At 36.3% G+C, this 26,651-nt stretch overlaps 1 long non-coding RNA gene across 2 annotated transcripts in view; it reads right to left on the bottom strand.

Moving 5' to 3' along the window:
* Positions 1-26,651, bottom strand: part of LOC140327751 (uncharacterized) — a 180,481-nt gene that overhangs the window by 22,389 nt on the left and 131,441 nt on the right. The window contains exon 5 of one of the 2 annotated variants that reach the window (XR_011920104.1): positions 23,774-23,878. The exons of the other annotated variant lie outside the window; for it this stretch is intronic. This is a non-coding gene — a long non-coding RNA (uncharacterized lncRNA). Of the gene's footprint in view, positions 1-23,773; positions 23,879-26,651 lie in introns of those variants that run through there. 2 annotated transcript variants of the gene reach the window in all.

The raw sequence follows: 26,651 nt of genomic DNA, 5'->3' as shown, positions 1-26,651 counted from the left end.
ATATTTCCTGCACATATATCAGTGGCACATTTTAAATTTCATACTTCAATAATGTATTTGCTGTTACTTTTATTCAATAATAAAGTAATGAATGTCTTTTACACTTCTTAGATCCGGTTCCATTGCAAAATTCATCTATTTTTTTTTTTGTGAGCTAACACTGAAAAATGATGTTATGGAGAGATTAATACGATTTCATTGAAAGTCCATTAGTTAAACGTAATTGCATTTCTCGATACAACTAATTTAGAATGCTTGAGTAAGTAATGTTTTGTTATAATGTGGCAGAGTTTCAATTTTTCATGAAATGTAGGTAATTTGTCAACATGCTTTCCTCAAAAGACTATTTAAACATGCAGCTTAAACATAATTGTTGAACATAAAATAATACTTTTAATGTGCTTAAAATATATTATATAGAGCAATAATTTGCCAATTCTTGCAGTCTTCATGGCAACAACAATACCATTTAGAAAATAAATATGTTTTTGCAATATTTCCTTACAACTTATATGGTAATATACCAAAGTGCACAGGGCACTGAGGAACAATAACCTAATGAATATATTCAGATACTAGTGTTTACCATTGGACACTTATTACTATTAAAGCCAAAAATACAAATGTAATATGTTGCAGATTTGTAGTCTGTAGATTAGGTGGCTGCATTAGTTCTCTTCTCTCTGGCTGCATGCTTTCACTCATCAATAGAGGCACCCATCGTTGTGCAATATTTAGGATTAGTAATAAGGATTAGTAGTTTATGTTGTAGATTTATGTTGTTTGTGTTTTCTGTTAAATTTACAGGAAGTGACAAGCACATTTTTGACAATTGGCCAGAATTGGTCATTGGTATCTTCTGTACACTGAAAATGTTTTAGCTTAAAAAAACAATGTATCAGGATGCCATTGGAACACAATTCAAAGATGTCCAATGGCATTTTGATCCAATATCAGTAGCCCCCCCTTTTCAAACTCCTGTTTGAGCATTTCCAATGTTGCCACATTGGACATGGTTTTAATTAACCAGCGAACTCTTGGAATTGAGTTCCCCTGATATTATTGTCCAAGTTTTGGGAAGCTGGGAACATCTTTGAAAAACACTGGACTCTGCAAGGTAAATATTTTTAGGAATATATTTGGAGAGTATTAGGAAAATGGCTGGGTTTTAATATTAGGGGAGATGCCATTTCAGGTGAAAATGGGCAATAAAAAATAACCAATAAATAATAGAGGGAATGTGAAAAAATAAGTCTTGCTTGAATAATAGCCGAATGCCCAGTTGAAACTTTTTGCTCTTTACTTTTCCTCCAGACGTAAAGCGTGCCCTCTTGTTCTTTGTAAAGATCTCAAAGTGAATAATGGGGAAGAGAGTTCCCTATATGGACCATTTATATATTTATACAGGGTGATCATATCCCCCCTTAAACGTCTCTTGTCAAGGGAGAATAGATTCAGTTCAGCTAATCTCTCCTCATAGCTGAGCTCCTCCATTCCTTTTATTAATTTAGTTGCCCTTCTCTGCACTCTCTCCAATTCCCCAATGTCTTTTTTGTGAACTGGTGCCCAAAGCTGGACTGCATATTCCAGTGGTCCGACCAATGCTTTGTACAGGGGCAGGATTATGTCTCCATCTCTGCAGTCTATTCCTCTTTTAATACAACAAAGTACTTTGCTAGCTTTAGTTACAAAAATGTAATATGTTGTGGCTGCATTAGTATTTATTTTTTCCAGGTCCAAAAGCATGTGATGCTTTGAATATCTCTCTTCCAATCCTGGTTCCTGTATGCTGTCGTCTTCACCGTAAAAATGAACTGTCTTTATTAATTTCTTGTAAGGGGGTTTTGTGGTAGTTTATGAAAGAACAATAACATCTTTTCATCATCAATATCATCTGTTTCTAAGGATCAAGGGTAACTGGTTCCTAAAAATTAAACTTCTTTTTGGTGCTGATGTTTCCTACATGTACATCTACATGATGTATTTTTTTCCAGAACCTAATTTAATAATGCTGCAGCTGCAAATATTCTAGTCTACTCTCATTCTAACATTGACATAAGAACACATTTGTGAAAGGTTTGATTTGACTTTTCATTTTTTGATTAAAACACTGTTGTATTTCATGAATATTATATAATTCATGATGAAGTTTAGCAACTGTGCATTTCCCTAGTCATCTGGCAAGTGCAAATTATCCCCTTTCACGCTTCTGAACATAAAAAGTAGTGTTATGTTCTGTGATACTTTTTTTAAAGCAAATCACCAGATGCTCTGACTTTACTGCAACACATGAGCCAATGACAAGTATAAAGTTGCTGTTTTCATTAATGTCTCCATTGTGATTAGCCTATCATATTATTCTGCCCTGTCAGCGACAGCATATGGCACCAACATCCTTTCTAAGACAAGTTGAGAACACCATATGTATTTTGAATGGTTCTTTAAACTGGATAAGTAGAAGAAGACAGGCGTGATGCTGCATTAAAATCAAATTATATTCCCAAATATGCTCATACACCCCTCATCAGCACAACATTTTTTTTAAGCTTCAAAGCCTGCTGTCACGGCCCGAGAATTGTCCTTTGCTTTATTTTGTTACTTTACTAAAAAAAGTACAAACCAAGGAGAAGAGTATTTAATACAGAATAACCTATACAACTTTCAGAGAAACAAATGTGGTATGATGTATTATGATGTTCATCAGTCCCCTACTAATCAAAAGGAATCAAATAGAAAAAGTTGTCCAACTGTTTGTATTTAGATCTGAAGATACTCATAGACAGGTAAACAATTCCTGATCAGCTTTGTACAGGAGCAGGATAATGTCACCATCTCTGCAGTCTATTCCTCTTTTAATACAAGAAAGTACTTTACTAGCTTTAGATATTGCAGCTTGGCATTGCATGCTGTTATTAAGTCTTTCATCCACCTGAACCCCCATATCCTTTTCCATTTCTGACTCCCCAAATGCATTCTCCCTAGACAGTATGAAGCATGCATGTTGTTAGCCCCCAAGTGCATAACTTTACATTTATCTATATTAAATGTCATTTGCCACTTGGCTGCCCAATCAAACAGTACATCCAGGTCTGCTTGTAGATTATAGACTTCCTGTATGGACTTAATTCCATTACATAGTTTAAAGTTATCTGCAAACACAGAAATGGTACTTTTAATCCCAAACTCTATATCATTTATAAAGATGTTGAACAGTAAACGTCCAAACACTGAACCCTGGGGTACACCACTAATAACCTTAGACCATTCAGAGTATACATCATTAATCTACTCTCTGGATGCGGTCTTTAAGCCAGTTCTCTATCTATTTACAGATTTATATTTCTAAACCTATTGACCCTAATTAGCATAATAACCGTCTGTGGGGTACTGTGTCAAATGCTTTAGCAAAGTCCAAGTTCACTATATAAACTGCTACTCCACTTTCTACCTGTTTACTTCCTCATAAAAAGAGAGTAAATTTGTTTGACAACTTAAGTTCTTCTTGAATACATGCTGACTATCATTTTAATATATTCTTTTCTAGCAGAAACTTCTCTATATGGTTCTAGGACATTTTCAACTGAGGATGTTAAAGTTACCGGTCTTAGTAATGACTTTGCTCTCTGTTTTGAAGATAGGAACCACATTGGCCTTTCACCAATCAATTGGTACCATACCAGTGATTAAAGAATCTTTAAAAATGAATAACAATGGCTTTGAAATAACTGAGCTCAGCTCTTTGAGGAGACGTGGGTGTAATCCATGAGGTCTTGGTGCTTTGTCAACCTTAACTTTGTAAAACTGTTTCTCAATAATTTTACTTTTGAGCCATTGTGGATCATTTAAGGCAGTTTAAGGCATTTTCTATATCCCGAGTTACCAACCCAGAGATACTAGGAAACAGTCCTTTCATCCGTGCAATGGTTGGAGAACTAAAGAGCCAGGCTTTAACAAAGGTTTTTTTCACAGCCACTGCCAAATTTTTCAATTATGTGCAAAGCTAAAAAGCATAATATTGTTATCAAAATTACTAGGTGCAGGTGTCTAGGAGGAGGACAGGGCAAGGTGATACTTCTAATTGTCACACTTACCTCTTCCTCACTAGAGCACAGGCATCTCTCTCCTGCGCATGTGGGCAGTTCTGACTCTGGACGTCCTTACGTTCCCTAGCTTTATAAACTTTGTGTATTAAAATCAGAGTTGGCCATTCAGTTACAGAAGAGCAAGACTGAAGGTAGAGCTGGGGCTTTTAAGTATAGTTTAAGTCTAAAAAATGCTGGCAATTCTTCAGCATAATATATTCAGTGATTTACATGTTTACATACCACTTCTAGTGGTATATAAACCATTGTACCATTGCAGGTGTAAACGTAGTCCATGGGGTTTTGAAACCTGAAAGTAAATTGATGCTTTTTAAAAAACAAGTCCTAAATTTGCATTAGATGAAAGGTTAAAGGAGTTTTAGTTTAAAGCAGTGCACAGCAATGCTGCCGTCTGTAATATATATACATGTGTACAGGATGAATACTAGTTATTATGCATTGGAAGTATGTTAAAGATATTTTAATTTTAAAAGTATTAAAGTCTGTTATTCAAAAAATTTGTACAAAAAAAAAAAAAAAATAAACAAAGGGCAAAAGCCACTACTGCCCTTTATTTTACTTACCCTGATCTTTTACAGTAGAGCTAGGTTCCAAATTCTAAAATATTTTGGAAGAAAATTTTTCTAATTTGGCTGGTTTGTTTTTCGCTGATTTAACTGTTACAGATTTTGTCAGGTCAGTTTCTTATTGTGGTGATTAAATGCCATCTGCTTATCCGTACTAGACTGAATCAAACATTACACATTACTAGGCTTGCACATATGTTCATATACAATTTATGCTTCCTGATGTTTACAGGAGAAACCAGATTTGAATGTGTCTGTTCTGTGATTTCCCAATCCCCCCAATCATACCTTTTAGACTACTTCTGATGGAAAAAAGTAATCAAAACTTTTATCTGCTCTGTCTGAAGATACTTCTATGTCTTGGTGCTAAAAGGAGTGACCTCCCATGACATTTGCTGACTACCTGACCCTCCTCTGATGTTCATCAGCTTTTTGTTGTTGTGTAGAGATGGGTTAACGGCATAAGTTTAGGCAGTTGGTAGCACAACAATTGTTGTGACCGATTGTTTTCAGGAAAAAAACTTTTTAACTTATTTTCCCTTTTTTATTTTTAACCATTTTCAAGAGAGCTATGCTTTTTTAACAACTGCCAAAATTTTTTAATGTGTATTCCTTTAAAACATAGCACCCAAAGCCTCTCTGTCCAGACACTACTTAGTAATGTTTTCTAATTGATTTGCTGTGAATCAGATCCTCCTATCTGACTAAGCTCCACATACTCCATGATAATTCCTATAGAAAGGAACAATGGGCTTTTTCATTTGTCTTCCAAAATGTTTCCAAAAGACCTTTCACACCTATTTAATAACACTTAACAGGCATTTCCATCCCACATGAGGGATATCAGAACTTCAATTCTCTCCCATATATTTCCATTATAATTAGAATGCTTGGGTGTTCATTGTTGTTATTAAACAGTAAAACACTGGAAAACTGCCTCCTAATTGCTGCAAAACTGTTGGCATGAAAAGGTCGTAGTAACAGTGCTCGGTACGTCAACTACTGGCCATGGACCGGCAATGCAAAGCCCTGAGCACAGAAATTAGACACCCTGTCTGCCTTGCTGTGTACCCACAGGTTTTCTAATTTTGAAATAAATAAGGATGGGCCTAAATTCTTTCAAGTAGGAAAAGTATTGAGTTTGACAACGCTGCAATATGTAAGCATGAAGATACCAGGTGACCTTGGGGGAGTTTGGCACGCTTAGTGAATGCCCTTCCTGTCCCCTTAAATTTCGCTGTGCTCAGCATTTAAAAACACTCCCATGTGAAACATCAGGATCCAGGATCTAAAATCCTAAATGTAACATGACTCAAACACATCAAGATGGACTGTGTTTTTTTTTCTTCTCCTAAAATTACAGCAAAGACAAAGAACGACAAAAAAGTCCTCCAAGATATTTCACTGTCATTAGCACTTTGTGACCATTAAAAGAACAATTAAATTACATCTGTAGCTGCAGAACAAAGGTTACCCATGGTTTCAAGTTTCATTGCTACCACTATTAATATCATATTTACTCCTTTAAGTAGATTAATGGATAGATTGAAATATTAGCTTAATGGCAATGTAAAATAAATAAAAGACAATTCAACATAATGTGAATAAATTGCCAGTAAAAAGCTACTTAATCATTTTAAGGTATTGGTCTGATTTTCACCTTTTCTAAAATTGTGATGATTCCAAAGAATATGAGAAATATCTTGTGTTTTATCTATATCATATCTGCATTTAAAATATGGTATTATTATTTACAATATTGCTGCATATTTTCCTTTTTAAATGCATTAAGCCGCATTGCATACAAACCTCAATGGAATAAATGGGATTTGAAATACTACTAGAAATTGTATCTGATGCTTAGAGTTAGAAGTTAATGTACTGATGGTAAATCAAAATACTACAAATATTTTATTTTAAAGTAGGAATATATGTCCACGAAGCTCTGGTTGACATCAATTTCTTTCTTTTTTTACTGTTATCATTTTAATATAATCCAAAACTATAGCTATGCCAAATATCTTTTAGGGATTTATTTATAAATGTTTTTACCCATGATAATCCAAAATTCAAACATTTTCACATTGGAATCAATTAGAAAAATTGTTCATGAGTATTTTTATACACACATTTTCTAATTCTAAAATGTATCAGTTTTGGGTAAAAGTAAAACAATAGCAATACCAATACATATATGTACATACATACATATACAAATTGACTAATATATATATTTATGAAACACAAAGGCCCTGATTCATCAAGCCAAATCGTATTATCGATCGCGCAGTCGTATTAGCGATCCGGAATCGTGCGCGATCGCGCTATTCAACAACCGAAAAAGCTCGCGCACGAAGCCGCGCTTATCCGACAGGTTTTTACTCGCGATCTTGTATTGCGCATGGCAGGAATCCGGCCGACAGATTCAGGACGCGAGTGTACGCGCGCACTCGAGCCCCGGACCGCGGTAATCCGCGATCGCTGGTCGCGCGTATTATCGCGCTTCCCGCGATCGCGGATTTCAATGATGAATCAGGGCCAAACTGTGAGCAATAGTTTGTGCATGGTAAATGTGTGTTTTACAGCACATTATTGCAATACACAATCGGTGTTACTGCAGAACCTTGCCATTTGGAATTATTTATTATTACACCTTGCAAAACACCTAGATATATGCAAATAGCATAGCACAATAACGCACATAAAAGTTCTTGTATAGATTTTAGTTGCAATATCGGTGTGTTGGCATCTCAACCAAAAATGAATGGGGGGGCCGTCGATACTTCTACTGAGGATCATTTGATACTTGGTGTATGTAAGCTGTGCATAGAAGCTGGGTCTACATCAGTGCATTGAGCTTTTATATTATACAGCTCTAAATAACTCTGCATGATATCAAGCTTAACAGTAGCAGTTCTGGATGCTCCGCACCTACATAAGGTGCTGATACTTCTACCGTTTGAGACCAAGCATGGATCATTATGGATTCCATATGTTTTTTGATATATAAACAGGTGTTTCCACTGATAAAGCAAATCATCTGAAACGCATAGAGAAATGCATTATTGATCAACAGTGTTGGTAAAGATGAAAGTCATATGTGCTATTGTTAAAAACTTCGGTGTTTTTATCGTGATTTGTGTAGTAATAAAGCTAAACATTTTAGTGGTTGTACCTGAAAAGTCCCATATTGTTGTTTTTAATTTTAGTGTATATTAGGGATGTGGTACAGATATTTCAGACCTGGTTCCCATTTAAGAACTGCACAACACATTATCATGCAGTAATACACTGCACAAGTGTAAAGATGTCTTTATATGTTGTTGTTTGCCCTGTTGTTGAGAAATACTTGTTGTACTTTATGAAAATGATATAACAGGTCAATTGTATGCGAGCATCAATGTAAATAAATAACATTTAGCCTTTGAAATCATGATTTTTGCAATAGAAGAAGATTGTCAACTGAGAGGAAAGTTGGAGAATGTATACATAGTCTTCTCTAAAGACTATATTTTGATATGCAAGGCTTGATTTCAATTAAAGCGACAAATATTTTGAGTCCAAAAAGTTGTGTTGCTTCCAGGGTGAATTTTATGCAGATTAACCTAGGAAGCTTCAGGTGTCCTTCAAATTACTGCTCCAGCACAGGCATCTACTTACAATTTTATGAGCAGCTCTCCGAGGTAGAGCAATTTGATTCTGAGCTTTAAAACAGCACCTGAAAGTAATTTGTTTTGCAAAATACAGATAAACAGCAAAGAGAATTCCTTAATGGCAATCACATTTCTTCTACAAAATGCATGTGGCAGGTGTTAACCTAGAGGTTATTTTACATGTGCACAAGGATATGCATTTTTATGTATGAACCTATGCATACTTATTTACAATTTTAAGAAATATTAGAATACAAATACAGAGCATGAATATGGTAATTTTCACTGGGAAATAATGTGTAGTGCAAAAAGCAACTGTTGTAGTTGTAGAACTAGCCACAAGTACAGAAAACACATATAGGTTTATTGAACTTTCTGGTAAGATAAACAAATGCTATACATAGTGAATATCAAGTGTAATAGTTTTTTGGTGACCTATTCTTCACCCACTACAATGTTAAAGGCTCCGCCTATGTAATGACGCTCTACCAGGGTCTTGGGCTCCCAGGAACTGTGTTGGATTACACTAGGCATTATTTATTTAAGAAGAGGACCAATACTGGGGTAACCTGTGGTGGACATTGATGGAAAGGAGGTGGGTATTATAGTAAAAGCTCTTAAACCTGCAAGGCTTAGAAAGTTAAAGTTAAAAAATAAAAATGTCAGACCCGTAAATTTATATGGTGCATGTATTTGCTTTTGTCTAAAACTGAACCCTTTTGTCAATGTAGAGATACAGCTGATCCCACCACAAGCTAAACCCCTTGGCATTTAACTAAAAATGCCAGGGCTTCTACTGCCCACTGATGTCCAGAAATTCAACATTTAAATGTCAAATGAAATGAGGTGGCAATATTTAATTTAGTATTTCTCAACCAGAATTCAATGGAGCCCTATGTTTGCTAGGAGTTCTTTGAGCAAAGAGCAATTTGTGAATCTCAGGTCAGTTTAACTGGCACCAATGATCTTTTTGACTATCTGTAAAACTAATATTCTTCCCTCTGGCCAGTAAAGTAGGACGCATTCTAAAATTCTTGCTAATGTACTGGTAGTTGGGGATATAATAATTATAGCAGGGGATCCCTAAGATCTGAAAAATATTTCAAGGGTCCCCCTATATTAAAAAGGTTTAAAAAGGCTAGATCAATCACCTTATATACGGCCTCATGCAAAGTCTTGGTGGTACAATGGGATTAATTTAAAAAGTAATACAAACACTTACAAGTACCATGATGGTTAATGCATGATGCAAATCAAACTTGGAATAGTATTTAATCACATGCAACTGGACTTTACAAGCTTGATCATTATAAGACTTTAAAAAGCTAGCTATACAATGACCTGGATAAATGGGAAAGCATGTATAATATATATATATATATATATATATATATATATATATATATATATATATATATATATATATATATATTACACCGAAGATCAATATTTTATGTGAATGGTAATGTTCTCTGAGAATGTACACTTGACTCTTCTTCAACCACATAAGCCTCTCTATTGATCAGTAAGACCATACATCACATTACCAACTTATTCAGACTAAGACAATGTACCAAAAATACGCCACATGCCTTTTTACAAGTTTTATAGTTCTATAACATCTTCAGGCAGTGGTAATGTCAAACAATACAAAAGAGTAAGTAAGTGTATACCTGGTTCTAATAATGAATTATAATGAACACTTCCTGGGAAGGAGGAACTACACTTCTGCCACTCTATGTAGTCCAACCTAGAACAAGAATGTACAGCTGCTACACTGTAAGAACATGAAGGGATAAAGGCCCGTTAACATCAGCATCTAAGATCACTATTAGACCCCTGGGCGGTTCATTTCTGTCCAAATATATGTCTAAAAGCGCTACATTGTTTTTCATGAAAATTTATTTTTACAATAAAATATATTAGTATGAGTATAACAAAGGTTGAAACACAAAAACATGTCAAAATAAAAAATTAAATAGGTTTAAACAAATATTATACTCATACTATTATTATACTGTAAAAAAATTTCATGAAAGACATTGAGGCTGATTCATCAAGCAAAATCGGAAGCTCGCTCGCGCATTCGTATTCGCGATCCGAAATCGTACGCCGATCTCACGATTGACATCTTAACAGATCCTCCTTAATTGCGCAGCTGAAATCTAATCGCCTTAATTGGCGGATGCGCGACCCCTATTGCCCATTTTGTTATGAAGGCAAGCATCCGGCTTGGCAGTGAGATGCGAATGAACAAGCGCATTAGACTCCAGCCCGCGGTAAACCGGCTCGATATAACGGCGCCAAAGTACACGCGACCAGCGAGCGTGGATTTCATTGATAAATTAGGCCCATTGTACCTATTTTATACTTATAAATCCACTGTATTGCATTCAAAACAGTTACTTTTTATTGAATGCAATAGATTTGAAATTCCCGCCACTCCCTCAACGCAACGGTCGCGCGTACCGACGTCCCCGGTGACTCATTGGATGCCAGAGGAAACGAGAGGACAAGGATCGTGAAGGAGGATGCCGGTGGATCAAGTAAGGTTGTATTTACTATTGAAATTCACTGTTTTAGCTACCCCCGAGTGTGACTTTTTTCTACCCCGAGTCATACTCGGGAATACCGCTGGGGAGGTTAATATGTTCTAAATGTATATTTCTGTTCTGCATCCAAAATATGATGTTGAACAGGTTAACCATAGATTCAACTACATACCATTGCAATGCCAATGATGCAAATATGAACCTGTCCACAATAAATATTATCCAGAATTCTAGATTTTTCCAAGGCTCTAACCAGACTATGACTTCAGAAGCAATGATTCAATGAAGTAATGATTCAATATTCTTGTTAGACAAGTTTGCCTCTTGAGTCATTCATAGATTTTTGAAAAATGTTTGTATTACTTTATTGTTCATTTAATATGTGTTTTTTATTACAGCAATATAGAACATACTTTCAGATTTTACACAAAAGCATTGTTGTGTTTTAATAAAATTTAACAAACACAATATTCCACTGTTGAACTATTTTCAGAAAATATTAGCATCTGATTTGAAATGAACATTTACTTGTATATTGTACTTAACTAAATGAATGATGTTCACAAAATAAAAAAGACTAAAACTATGAGATGATGAATGTACTGCCTTCTTAAAATTGCAACTAATAATTCAAGACTGGAGTGATCCAGCAAACCTGGAGTGGATGAAGTTCAACATTGAAAACAATTGCCAACTAATACCAAATGATTTTTAGGAAATACATTCCAGATTAACTGGCTCACAAAGGTTCTCCCTCGATGGCTTATCTTCTCCAGTCTTAGAGAGTTTTAATAAATCAGGCCCAATAAAGTATATCTCTCCATCATGACATTTATATTCATTTTATGACTAAATGTTTTTCTTAAAATTTTCAAGTGATCAATCTTTACAATATGCAAAATTCAGTATTCCTCTAGCAACCAATACACTTTTATTTTATTAAAGTCAGGTCAGTAACAATTGGATTATGATTGATTTGTACTATTTCAAATGGCAACTGTGCCTTGTACATAACTAAACAAGACAAACGTTTAAAATGTAAGTAATTTACTACATAATCATCGAAACAGAAATGTTATGTTATTGTTATGTTATTGTTATGTAAATGTTATGTATTTTAAAAATATACAAAATCTGCAAATATAGCTATGTGTGTTTACCTTAAATATACCTTAAATAAATTCTTACTGTACAAATGATGAGTTCCTTTAATAATTTCAATAATACTGTTGATTATCAACAATAAAAAAAAGCATATTATACTTTTTGTATCATTATTTCATTTTTTGTGTAATTTCAGAACAACAAGCTCACTTTGCTAATATTAGTGTATGTCTGGAGTACAGGAATAACACTTTTTAGAGCAGGCGAACAGACATTTCAACCTTTTGAGCTCATTAGCCTGTGAAATGTATTGTGGTTGTATTACGCTTCCAAATATAAAACTGCAGGTGTTAAACAAGTGGCAAAAATGTAATTATCCAAAATACAATAAAGGCTGAAATGAATTCCTCTATAAAAGTCTTTTTCTTGTAGCTCAGGAAGCAATAGAAATGCATTAAATATTTTCTTTAAGAATGGCTTATAAAATACAAACTATCTGTCTCTCAAAGCATGAAACACAACTGAATAACACCCTAAAGAAAAGGAAAAAAATGGACATAACTGGAGAAATAATTACCTAAACAGCATTTTAATTTTATGTTTGCTATTATTCAATCATTATTACTATAATTACTATTTCTTTTGTTGTCATTTATATTAACTGATGTACACTGTACAATTGTAAAATGTAGGTGATTTTTTTTGTAGAGTATTTTTTACATAAATTGTCACAAAGCTTTCAAAGTGCAGTATCTGAAGCCTAGCAGGCTGGCGTATTTCTTTTAGCTTGCAGGTTTTCTGTGTTCTAAATTGGGGTTGACATATTATTTTCAGCAATAAGTAGGATCAGGTTAGATTATCAGTGATATTACACTATTAATTGGTTCTGACAGCATGCCTCAGTAGCAACATGGTGTCCTACTGAGGTTGAACCAAGGACATCTATCAATCTGAAACAATGGCAGCAACCAGGGAAATCTAATTGAAGAGTTATTGAAGCTTTAATGATGTGAGAGCGAAATAAGGAAGCTTCGGGGCTTTTCTTTTTTTTCTATCTTTCTACCTTTAAATGAGAGGAATAAGTAATATAGCCAAAGGCCATTTTTTAACATTATAGGCAAAATATTCTGCAAATGAGCCAGGTGTGCTGGGAAATTTACTATTACATGTTTATTAGGTGAAATGTACTTTTTGTTGGTACAAACTGGCTAAATTTACACACAACCTAAAGAAAAGCCCATCAGGAGAAATGATTGATCAATACTACCTTGGAGTCATACAACCTAGCATTTGGCCATAATTGTATAAGCAGTTCCCAAAAAATGTTGGCAAACATAGCTGAACTCTCCAATAGATGGTACTTGCTTAGGTGTTTTGCTGATGTAGTAGCCTGAATACATTCAGAGTTACTGACCTGAAACAAGCATGCAGGTCAGAAGAGTTTTTACTGCAAAATCTCTTTATTAACTGCCTGTGTCTATGCAAATGCAATATAGAATACTGTTTTTAAAGATGGATATAGTTGTAAAACTTTTTTGACTTTGACTGAGCCACTGTTGTCATATATTTAGTTCCCATATAATGTACACATTCTGCTATTTCTGTAGGCATCCATATCCTACTAAAATGTGATCTTCAAGAACACTACAGTATTACAGAATGATCACTGGGGTAGAAAAACTGGAGAAATATTTTTTCTAGCGTTCTGTAAACTAATATTACATATTCTCTCTTCTCCTCTTTAATAAGGCTTTGAGGGATCTCATGTGGGAGAACTTTGTTTTGGGGAAAAAGTTTTACATTTCATACACAAAAAAATTATATTGTGCCTTAAAATGTAGTTTTCTTTTACGTAATTCTACCAATTGAGTGGCTTTTTTCAGCAGGTAACATTATGCCCCTTTCAGACTAGCTTCTGAAAACTACATGGCTCTAAGGTGCATAGCAAACTGCTACAATGTTTCCTGAAGTGGAAAACTCTACTGCAGGTCAACACATTTGCACAATTTGCCTTGCATTATTGTGGTGCTTCCACCAGAGCTGGAAAGACAGGCACACTGCCAGAATCAAAATGGTATTTGTAGGAACTGAACTGCAACCACAACTACATGCAAAATGTGGTTCCCGACCACTCCTAGTTGAATTGAACTGGTAAGAAGCATGGATTGAGCATGTGGTAGAATGCTAGGGTTTACCTCAAATCTGAAAGGGGTTTTATTGTTTCACAGATTTCCACTCGCTAAAGAGAAGAGATGCAATTAGTCAGCATTGTAATAATAAGTGCAATAACGGAAGTCACATTGAGTCTGATTTATTAACGTTCTCCAAAGCTGGAGAGGATACACTTTCATCAGTGAAACTAGGTGATCCAGCAAACCTGGAATGGATTTTCCTTGAATGAACCTCCCTAGCGGTAACCCTGAGTGTGACTCGGGGTAGAAAAAAGTTGCTGAAAGCAGTAACCCAGAGTCACACTCGGGGTAGGTAAACTAACAAATTATTTTAGGAAGTCCATTCCAGGTTTGCTGTATCACCCTCGTTCACTCGCATTAGTTTATATTTTCAAATCTTTGAGAGCTTTAACCTTCCTTATATGTCTAAAAACAGTACATTGTTTTTCATGAAAATTGATTTCACAGTATAATATAATAGTATGAGTATAATAAAGTTTGAAACATAAAAATCATGTAAAAATATGAAATGAAATTAAAAAAAAATATTATATATTTTAATTTGAAAAAAATTAATAATAAATATTATAGTCATACTATTATATTATACTGTAAAATAAATGTTCTTGAAAACAATGTACTGCTTTTACACATATAAATCCAATGTATTGCAATCAATACAGTTATTTTGTATTGAATGCAATTCAAATGGATTTCAAATTTCCTGCCCCGCCCCGCCGGCAATGTACACACGCATCAACGTCACCGGGAACTCATCGCGTCCAGAAGACGGCAGAAGAAGAAGGAAAAAGACAGAAATTGCAGCGATGGACGACGCGGGACTCCGGCGGATCAGGCAAGCGCTGTATTTATTTACTTACCTTCCCATAGGTTTACCTCTTTTTAATACCTATTATTATTATTATAATTATTGGTACACAGTATTTATATAGTGCTGACATATGACGCAGCAATTTACAGTCTATAGTCATGTCACTAACTGTCCCTTAAAGGAGCTCACAAGCCAATGTCCCTACCATAGTCATATGTCATTACCACAGTCTAAGGTCAATTTTGAGGGGAAACCAGTTACCTTACCTGCATGTTTTTGGAATGCTTATGGATGTCATACCTGTTTATGAATCATCTATTCACAGCTTTGTCTCTCATTTCTAGGTATTATTAATATTAATAATATAAACAGTGTTTTTATAGCGCTAACAGATCAGGCCCTCTGCTCGTTCCCTCTTTGCTTGTTGTCTTGCGGGGGAATGGGGCATGCGCATCTACTACGTTTCTCTATAAAATCGTGCTGCCAGGGGAGGTAGCTTCCTGAGCAAGCTCAGTGTTAACTCTCTGACAGTGGGCGTGTACTATAGACCTTACTATCAGCTGTGGCTGCTCCCCACCCACCTTGTACTGTGAGATAATCCCACCCCTTGTGCAGCAGCATGAAAGCTGTTTCTGTGTCCATGCAGTGTCATCCCAGCGTCATCAAAACGTGAAATTTGCTCATTCACAAATCTCCAAGGCTGCATTCAGGTTGGCGGTGAGGTTACCCCTTCCTCATGCCATAGATCCCTGCCTAGGGGGAGACACTCAGTACCACCTACTGCCACCTGGATTAAAATCTGCAGAAGCTGCAAAGTGAGGGACTAAGCGACTGGTGGGGTGCCTGTTACAAATAGCGGGCCACTTACCTTCTGTGAACCCCAATTTCTCTGGAACAGTGGGATGTTGCTAACTGCAAACATGGGAGCCAGTAGTAAACTCCTGTCCCCCCCCCCCCTTATTAAAATGTTATACCCATCAATTCATGCAACCCTGTCACACATAGCTGTTCCCTTACTCTCTTTGAACTCCAATTTCTCTGTAAGAAAAGTAAAATGTAACTGTAAACTCCTAAACTAACATCACTACGGTGCCATCACAAGATACAAAAAATCAACCTGTCACACGTAGCTGGGCACTTACCTTCTGTGAACCCTAATTTCTCTTTACCATGAAAGTATGAAAAAGGGAAATGTAGGATAAGTGGGGGACTCTTGTGGCCATTGCCTCCTGCCACTAAAAATTATCACACTTACCATACCATGGTGCCCTGTCACACATAAATGTCTGCTTATGTTCTTTGAACCCCAATTTCTCCTGAAAGGGGAGCTTTGGGTATATTAAAATTTAGGATAAGTGGGGGGGCTCTTGTAGCTAACTCCCTCTAAAGTTTTATTGCTGCAGCATCATCACAAGATAAGAAAAACTATACCTATTATACCGTGCTACCCTGTCACACAAATCTGGCCACTTACCTTGTGCTAACCCTAATTTTTTAGGAACGGGGAGATCTAGGGCCTTGAAGATGTAGTAGTAGTAAGAACATGTCCCCCTTGGCTATCTGTCACATGAATTCGATTTCTCAGGAAGTATCCATTGCAGATATTTTGGGGTACAAAAGAGTGCCTCCCCTATAATTGACAGGACGCATTGTATGGTGTGGTTTCTGTTCTTTGGTACAGGAATGGTGGGTGGGGAGCAATATGTGACCAGCCAACACCATATGATAGCTTTCGTTTTGCATCTTTCATTAATAAAATAAGCATTAAATGGTGAAAGCAGAAATTCTTGATTTGTCATTACTTTTATTTGGTCCATGTACGTTATGGTAACTAAAAACTTTTTAAGGTGGTTATGTCTGTCCCTCAATTTACTCAGATAAATAAGTTCTAAAAAAAAGTACAAACATTTTATACAATACAAAAATGTAGAAAAAAAGTCCATAAACATCTAAAACTCATATAAAAATACTTTATGATAAAGGGATACCTTTAAACATATGCTTAGTGAACATTCACTAATCCTTTTTGTTATCATCTTTGGAGTTCTGTTTTCATGGTTAACATATAAACTTAACTTTTCCTCTTTCAACTTTTAATGACTTTTAAATTCTAACATATATAGTATATAGTAAACGCAATGTGAGACTACATCTGGAAGCACCATGGGTGGTTGATGAGGAAAATATCATAAGCACAGGATGAAACAAAGTTATGTTGATGCAAGTTTTCATGATACAATGTGATTGATTTGGGATTCTGCTTGGAAATTTTCCGGCAATTCTTCATGGTAGGACTTTGCAAGTTGTGAACTGCGGCAATAGTCTCTGTTGAGTAATTATCTGTAACTTAGGGGAAACTGTAATTTTTAACTGTCCAGATATATATTCATAACCTCTTGTAGAGTAACATTTATACTGCCAAAATGACAAACAGAGACTAAAGGCCCTTGATACACACCATTTATTGAGGAACTTTTACAGGATATTACCTTGTATTGAAAGCCATTTATATAAAAATTGCCTAACTCTAGCTATGAAGAAAAATGAGTACGGCACTAATGATGGCTTTTCAAAATGAATGTCACACAAAACAGTGCGTGACTAGTTACCTTTCTGAGATTCATAAATAAATGCTTGCCTCTATTCTCTTTGATTGCACTGATTTGGAAAATGGAGCTATGATTTTAAAACTTTGAACTTATACATAGTTCAAAAGTATAATTTTCACAGCTTCTTCTCTGCAGTAGCCATATAATTTTAATTGTACATTTGGGAATAATTGTGTAGGAAAGTTCTATCCTGTGCTCAGTCAATACATATTTGGAGTTAATGGAGAATTTTGAATGATTTCAATAAACTTGCTTAATGGCTTAAAAGATAGATTTAGACTCTAGAACGCTGGGTGGAGTTCAAGTTTACCAGCAAAGCAATTCTGCATTTGTATTGATTAACCAATAAGGTAAATAGGAACTATTATTGTATTTGTTGCTTGTGTTGCTCAAACAAGCAACAAATAGATAATGTTTGGGTTTGACTTGGTTGCTTGATTAACAAGAAAAGCAATATTTGGGAGCCCATTAAAGTAGACTGGGAGAGTCATGTATGTTTGCTATTACTGTTTGTATACAATGGGTTGTAAGCCAGTTCTGAAAGAAAATGGCAGTGAACATTTTAATAGTCTGGTGATCATCAGGAGGCAGTACCACCCCTGACACACCATCTGGAACACTAATACAGTGGTGAGCATTCTCACTAAATGATGGTGTCAAGGGCTGGTGGTGTACAGTAGCAGCAGCAGTAGCCCACTTTATACTTTAAGTGCTCATTTGAGGGCTAACTTAGCACAAACAGGGCAAATGTCCAATTCTAGTTCAGACCATTACCATACCCCTGGCAAAAGTAAAGCAATTTTTGCCATTTAACAGAATTTCATTTGTATTGCCAAAGCTTTTTAACTGCATTTTGTTGTTGATTTAGTCTGGTCTAAAATGTTTCTAAGGACCTTGTGACAGTGCCATGTACCTGCATCAGTCAGTTTCTGTATCTTTTTAACATATGTTTAACTACATAGGACTTCTGACTAAGCTGAGATAAGAATCCAAGTCAAAGTAGTAATACTGTAGAAACATCTTACGTAGAGGACAGAGAGAGATTGGTGTACTGGCAAGGTGTACCTACATTGATTAGGCTTCTCCTGACTTCTATAACTGGTAAATTACAGAACTTTAGTAGACCACAAAGGTCACAAGGTGTTCACATTAGTTATCTTAGAAATGTTAAACACCACATCAGGTACAGCTAACACAAAAACAATGCCATTTTTGGACATATTGTTAAGTTGTAGAGCACTTCAAAAAATACAGTTTTTGTTTATTTTTTAGAAAGTTTTGGCATAAAGTGCAAAATATACAATCTCTCCAGTTTGTCCTGCAGAATTTTCCAAAAAGTCTTATTTTCCACCCACATCCAGCTCTTAAATCTTTCTAATATTTATCCTGATTACACACAAGCCAAACATGTAGGTGTAATTCACATTTTGTGTTTATTACTAGGTCTCTAAATAAGCATGAACATTTCACTTTGCAAAGTACATTTACATTTTCAGGTTTTTGGCATACATACAAAAGCTCAACACTTCAAATTCCCCATACATGTTACACATACAATAGCATACAAATATATAGTATAGGTAGTAAATGCTTTATTTTTGAAAAGACATAGAAACCAATGAATAGTAAATAACATGGGAATGTGATTTTCGAGCTAGGTTTCTAAATACAAAATTTAAGTAGGTGTTATTTATGCACATTTTAATAAATTTAAAACTAGCCGGTACATTCTTCATCAGATTTATTACCAAACAGATTTTTAGACATTTATTTTCTCCTTCAAACATATTATTTTGAATACTGAAAATAGAAACAAAGATGCATATAAAGAAAGTTAAAGTGTTGTGATAACTATGGAAATAAAATGAAATAAAAGTTTAAAAATCAGAGGTGGCAAAAGTATATTCCGCAGCTTTGAGCAATTTCAGAGAAAGTATAGGAACAAGAATTGTTTTTCTTTCATTGGCAGGTATTGATCTAGGAATTTGCTGGTCTATCTCATTAACACTTTTATTACCCTGTCAATCACACCGGCACTTGTGCTTACCAAAGGCTGAAAGGATTTACAGTTATTAACAAAACTGCTCTTTGCCTGGGGGTGAAGAGAAACCAAGAAGTTCTAAAGGAAGGAAAAAAAAAACACCAGAATTGTAAAGTTTTAACTTAAAAATACATTAAAAAGCCGCAAGCTAATACAGTTTTAGCTGTTTTTTGTATTTTCTAATTTGTCAGAGGGGAATCTGTGGAAATAATTTATTTTGTTTTTTTGGTTTAAGTCTATAGCTCAAAGCAAGAAATGGAGAGAACTTTTTATGCTTCACTGCACTTCCAGGAAAGTGCAATTACAACAGGTGTTAATATTATGTTATTTTATTATGAGTTATATCCTAGCCTTTAAAATACTGGTGGATGGGACATGGGACAAAAACCCTAGAAGAGATAACCAATAAAAACTTATAGTACGGGATGTCATTTTCTTCTATTTAGCTTGACCAATGTTCAGCCTAACAGAGGGTAAAGGGCATCCCTGGCTGAAAAATAACTACTTATTGTTTATACCTTGTTTTTTTTTTGCGCCAACATATTATGCAGCGTTTGCATTTGCAGTCATATCACTAACTGTCTCTCAAAGGGGCTAAAAATCTAATCGCCCTACCTCAGTCATATATCATTACCACAGTCCAAGGGAAATTTTTTTTAAGAATAAGCCAATTAAACTAATTGCATATTTTTGAGTTGTTGGAGAAAACCGGAATGCCCAGAGCGCAAATTTACCTTGCTAACTATTAGGCAGGATACAGAGCATAAAAGAGTAAGCTGGGTTTCTATGTGTATCTTAAAACTTATTACAGGAGAATTGAGTCATTAGGTGACTTTTGAAAAAATTAATTATGATTTACCGTATGTTACAATGCAGTAAATATTGTTTTTTTTTCATATTGTTTGAAAACAACTTTGTTGCAAGTTTTATTTACCCTTTAAACTAGCACTAAAGCCAGGCAAATGTACTCCAGCCAGTGTAAAAAAAAAATACATGGATAGTAGAAAGAGTTTTTTTTGCAGAAGTGATGTACATACTGTAGTCTCAATGCTAGTTGCTCAGCAGCAATGATAATTTAATGGCTTGAGCACTTTTAGTCACTGACCTGTAAAATGTATGCAGATGATAGGTGTACATTTTACAGGTAACTTCAGTTTTCTTGGTGAACAAAGTGGAAAGTAGAGATGCAAGAGGACTAATGTAACATGCAGGCAACAGGTTTTTTTTTTCTTTTCAGAAAGAGGTCACAGGATCCATTACATTAATTTAATGGCATCAGTTCAAATGACATAATGATTGGACAATTGTCATGCTGCAATATGTCTTGCACCCAACCTATATGGTGTTTTACCATGGACCACATTTTTGTTTAAATAGTTTAGGCAAATCCAGCAAGGTACAAAGGGGTGAGATGAGAAGCAAAGTCAGGTAAGTAAGACAAAGGTCAAGCAGCCACAGGTGGACATGGGGCACAAAGGTAATATCTAGGAGGTTAGGTAATTATTTTACCAATCTACTTTGAGGCTTTGCTCAGTACATGTCCTCCAGTCTGGGCAAAGCAATACTATTTCTGCATTCAAACACACCTATGCTGCTAAAAAATAGATGGTGTGTTTCTATCCTATGCTCATAGATCTTTGTGAATATTTACTTAAAAACAAAATCTGATTGTTGATCACTAATGATAAGTGAAGTGAGTGTAGGTTAAATATTTTCAAAATCTTTGCAAGAAAATTTGACCATAATTGCTGGGGAGGGGGGTCAGGGGCTAGAATATATAGTATTAAAACATTAAAAAAAAATATGTAGGTTTGCTGTAAATCAAAGGTAAATTTAAGTCCATACAGGTGTCTATAACCTACAAGCAGACCTGAATATACTGTTGGATTGGGCAACCAAGTGACAAATGACATTTAATATTGATAAATGTAAAGTTATGCACTTGGAGGCTAACAACATTCATGCTTCATACTGTCTAGGCAGATAACATTTGGGAGAGTCAGAAATGGAAAAGGATCTGGGGGTTCTGGTAGATCAGGGGTGCCCACACTTTTTTGGCTTATGAGCTACTTTTAAAATGACCAAGTCAAAATGATCTACCATTAATAAAAACTTGGACCTAATAACTCCTGTGCGCGGTACAATTATTTTGAATGGCAGGGCTCCGCGATCTACTCACGTTGCTTTTGCGATCCACCGGTAGATCGCCATCCACCTGTTGGGCATCCCTGTGGTAGATCATAGACTTATAAACAGCATGCAATGCCAAGCTGCAATATCTACAGTTAGCAAAGTACTTTCTTGTATTAAAAGAGGAATAGACTGCAGAGATGGAGACATAATCCTGCCCCTGTACAAAGCATTGGTCAGACCACATCTGGAATATGCAGTCCAGTTTTGGGCCCCAGTTCAAAAAAAGCACATTGTTGAATTGGAGAGAGTGCAGAGAAGGGCAACTAAACTAATAAAAGGAATGGAGGAGCTCAGCTATGAGGAGAGATTAGCTGAACTGAATCTTTTCTCCCTTCAGAAGAGATGTTTAAGGGGGGATATGATCACCCAGTATAAATATATAAATGGTCCATATAGAGAACTCTTGTCCCAACTATTCACTTTAAAATCGTAACAAAAGACAAGGGGGCACTCTTTGTGTCTGGAGGAAAAGAAGTTTAAGCTCCGAATAAGGAAGGGATTCTTTACTGTAAGGTCTGTGAAAATGTGGAATCGGCTCTCTCAGGATGTACTTTCAGCAACTACTGGTGCTGGGTGTTTTCTTTAGAAGCACAGAATATACCTGGGTATTAAGGCTTTAAAGTAAAGATAGCAGTGACCGTTGATCCAGGGAACACGTCCATGTCCATAGGGTTTTATATCTGGGATATGTTTATTTCCCTAGTGGTTGAACTTGATGGTCTTTTTTTCAACCTGACTTTCTATGTAACTGTAAATGAAAAAAAAAACATGAAGGTTTGCTGTAAATCAAAGGTAAATTTATGTGAAATACATTGGTTTAATAGTGGCTGTCATTTTTCAATTAGTTCACAAGGTGGTGCTCATTTACCATAAATACAACCCACTAGCTGTCAGTCTCAATTTGATATATTGGGGTTGAGTTACTAAAGGAGTTAAGGCTGTTCACTTAGCACAGTAAATAATCACTCTGCAAGGGATAATTTACCTAGCTTGCTAAAAAAAAATCTCTGATGACTTCATCCATCCAACCATGTTTTTTATTACTTTTCTTTGCATATGTTTGGGTATTCTATGAACCACATTTACTTAGTGGAATCTTTGAGGATGGCAGCCACTATTAAACCAATGTATTTTTAAAATACCTTTATTTAACTTTAATGTGTAGATAAACACATGCTTTTTTTTTCTTTTCTGACATGTTCCCACAGATTCCCAGGGTTCCCGCCCTTCTGCAATTTCGAGTGTGACTACCAATATTTTATGCATAGGTTTTGCTGTGTTTCTGCAGGTGTCAGCATTAAAACTGCATACAGGCAGCAACCTAGTAGGCTTGTGTTCTAGTTAAATAAACCCCTTAAAGCCCTTCCCATTGTCAGCACTGTGTGGCCACATTCACTATTTGCCATGTGCATGTCATCAAGTTCTCCAGGGGTGCCCCATGTCTTTCCAAATCCTAGCCTGAGAAGCTCTGATCTACAAAGGGAGCTACAGACTGGTGTAGGAGAAGTTGAAGCTTTGATAAGTAACTGTAAAAGGGTTATAGGTATGTTTTGTTATGTAAATGCTATTTAATTTGACTGTAAAGGTGATCTGGGTGGTTATGAAGCCACTTGATCACTTCTACATGTTGGTTTCAGAGTTTTGGAGTCCATTGTGCTCCCATCCTGCTCCTGGTCACCTGACTATTGCATGAGTCTGTTCACTGATCATCTTCAATGAACCTGAAAGAGCCTAGTTATGAGCACTTCTGGGTTGTAAAACATCTGTAAGTGACCAGGTTTACAAGCAGATCTGTGATTGATATTTTCATATACATGGGCAGTTGAAAATAAACATCTTTTTCATATTACACATTAGCATGCGAGCCATAGGTAGAAGAGTTATTCATACAGTCGTTGTAGTTTAAAACAGAACTAAACTCAAAACCAAAAAAGTACACTTACCTTTAATGGCACTGGCCTTTTTTGTGATCCGGTTCCGCGTCATCCTGGGATTCCTCTTCGTCCCGGCCGGGTGTCACCATCTTCTGTTTTCTCTTCCAGGTTTCTTGCTACCTAGTTTAAATCACAACATATATAGAGGTATAGGGGTGTTTGTAGATAGATTTAAAATGAATGAAAATGATTTACTAAAGGAGTTCAAGTTGTTTACTTAGCAAAGCTAATCATTACCTTGCAAGGGAATTTTCACTCAATTCAGTTAAGGCTGATGAACATTGACTTTGTGCAGTATCCCCAATCATAAATGAGAAAATGTAAAGGAAAAATGATGTTTGCTTGCACATGATTGGAATGGTAAAGTCATCTAAGCTTCATCTCATCCACCAACGGAGAATCCAATAGTACTGATTGAAGTGGCACATTCTCCTTGTTTAACATGCCTAACACTTTGTAGGGTATATGAGGGGGTGCTAAGAAGTTCCTGGCTTTGCCCCCTTCCAGATGAAATAGAAAAATGAGTGTGGGGGCATATGACAGCCTAATATCCTAGTATGTAACTATGCAGATATCAGGTCTTTGCGATTCTTAAAACTGTTTTTTCTTTTAGTGAGAAGCTGTGATGGCAGAGGCACAAACAAGATTTACGTTGTTGGAGTTACGGGTCATCATGAAGTTTTTGTTTCTCCAGGGAATGTAAGCAAAGGACATTCACATTGAGATGTCACAAACACTGGGGGAGAAGTGTCCTTCCTACAGCACTGTCAAAACCTGGATATCTCGTTTCAAGACAGGGCATTTCACCATTGAAAATGAGCCCCGCAGTGGGCGCCCCCCAACCTCAACTGACCCGGCAACCTGCGAAGCTGTCCATGAGCTGATTATTGAGGACCAGCGAATATCCGCAAAAAAGATAGCCCAGATACTTGACCGGAGCATGTTGGGTTTGTTATCACCACTATCCTAGACATGTGCAAGCTTTCAGCAAAGTGGGTGCCGAAATGTTTGAACAGTGATCAGAAGAAGGAATGAGTTGAAGCATCCAAAGCCATTATGACCCATTTTGAAGCTGCACAGGACTTTTTGGCTAGGTTAGTGACTGAGGATGAAATCTGGCTTCACATCTATGATCCTGAAACCAAGGAATAGTCAATGGCGCCACAGTGGGTCCCCGCGGCTGAAGAAGTTCTGAACCCAGAAATCAGCCAAAAAAGTCCTGGTGTCTGTTTTCTGGGACAAAGATGCTATTCTGTTGGTGGACTACCTACCTCAGGGCTCTAGTATCACCGGACAGTAATATGCCAATCTCCTGGACCAGCTGAAGAAGGCAATTAAGACAAAGGCCATGGAAAGTTGACCAAAGGAATCCTTTTTTTGCAGGACAATGCACCTGCGCACACGTTCAATGTTGTGGCTGCCAAATTGAACACCCTGGGTTTCCAACTGGTCCACCATCCCCCCTACTCACCTGACCTGGCCCCTTCAGACTATTATCTGTTGTCGAATGTGAAAAAAAACACCTGAAGGGGCAACGTTTTGTGGACATTTCTGATGTCAAAGATGCTGCTGAGAGCTGGTTTGCGGCCCAACCAAAGGATTTTTGTTTGAACAGTCTAGAAAAGCTGCAACTACACTGTACCAAGTGCATCAGTCTCCGGGGGGAATAAGTTGAATAAATGTGTTATTTCGTAACTCTGGCTCTCTTTCTGGGCAAAGCCAGGAACTTCTCAGCAGCCCCTTGTATATTGTCATGTAAAATGTTTTCCTGCTTGTACAAACACAGAGCGGAATGGCCTGTGCAAACACTAAACGCTACCCCTGCCAATAATTTTAGGTACTTCCTTACACTTATGTTTGCCTGATTAGCTTATATTCCTCTCAACTCAAATGTTAGGTGTTAAATTATGTAGATTTTTAATTGTAGTTTCAATTGAAACATTCACTATTACTACTACTTAGGTTTATTTTGTTATTCTAAAGTGTGTGTTTGGGACATTAGCAGCACTGAACTATAGAGTCAAGTTGCCATACTCTTGAGGGCAATTGCATGAAAGCAGAAGTGAAAAGATATCTTGGATTTTCTCTAAGTGGGAATTGAAGTCTCAGACTGATTAATGCATGCCTAGTACACTGCCTAGTGTGATAAATATACATCCATTTTACTGTGAATGCATTCATAAATGGTCTTCCTATTATTATGGACAAAGTGTGTCATATATTCTATTGGGTACTGAGATTCATTAACCTATGAGCCTCCAGAAATGCTGTGCTGTCTTGAGATCATCAAACTGTGTTAACAATATTAATGACTTCATTTCAGTCAACACCTTTCTTCTTGGCACTGAAGCAATTCAAACATTGCCTTGGAAGATACTTAGCGATGCTTCCAATTCTTAATTACTCAATGCTAGCTTACATTTCATGCTGTGTTTGCTTTAGCTATTGAATAAATATTTTAAAGGAACTATGTTTTTAACAAACAAATTGATTTAATAAAAGAGACAGTGATTTGGAATTTACATTAGACTGAAGACCAGAGGACAGTGAGGAGGGAATAAAACCACGTGCCGTGCAAACATGGGGACACAGGTAAAAGAAAGGTGAATATGTACGGGAGAGGTATAGAATAATTACTTCTTGTTTTCTCCACTTCTTTTCTGGTATGCCCCCTGTGATTTCATGAAGGATTAAAAGCAGTGATATAGTGCCCCTGATTCATCAATGAAATCCGCGCTCGCTGGAAGCGCGAACGTACGCGCGTCCAGCGATCGCGGATTACCGCAGTCCGGACTCGAGTATGCGCGTACACTCGCCTCACTACCAGCCGGATTCCTGCCTTCACAATAGGGAGCACGAATCTGCCAATTAAGGCGATTAGATTTCAGCTGCG

Source organism: Pyxicephalus adspersus, chromosome 3 (genome assembly GCF_032062135.1).
Source record: "Pyxicephalus adspersus chromosome 3, UCB_Pads_2.0, whole genome shotgun sequence".
Taxonomy (NCBI): Eukaryota; Metazoa; Chordata; class Amphibia; order Anura; family Pyxicephalidae; genus Pyxicephalus; species Pyxicephalus adspersus.
Note: the sequence above shows the minus strand (reverse complement) of the source record. Positions and strands in the feature narration are given on the sequence as shown.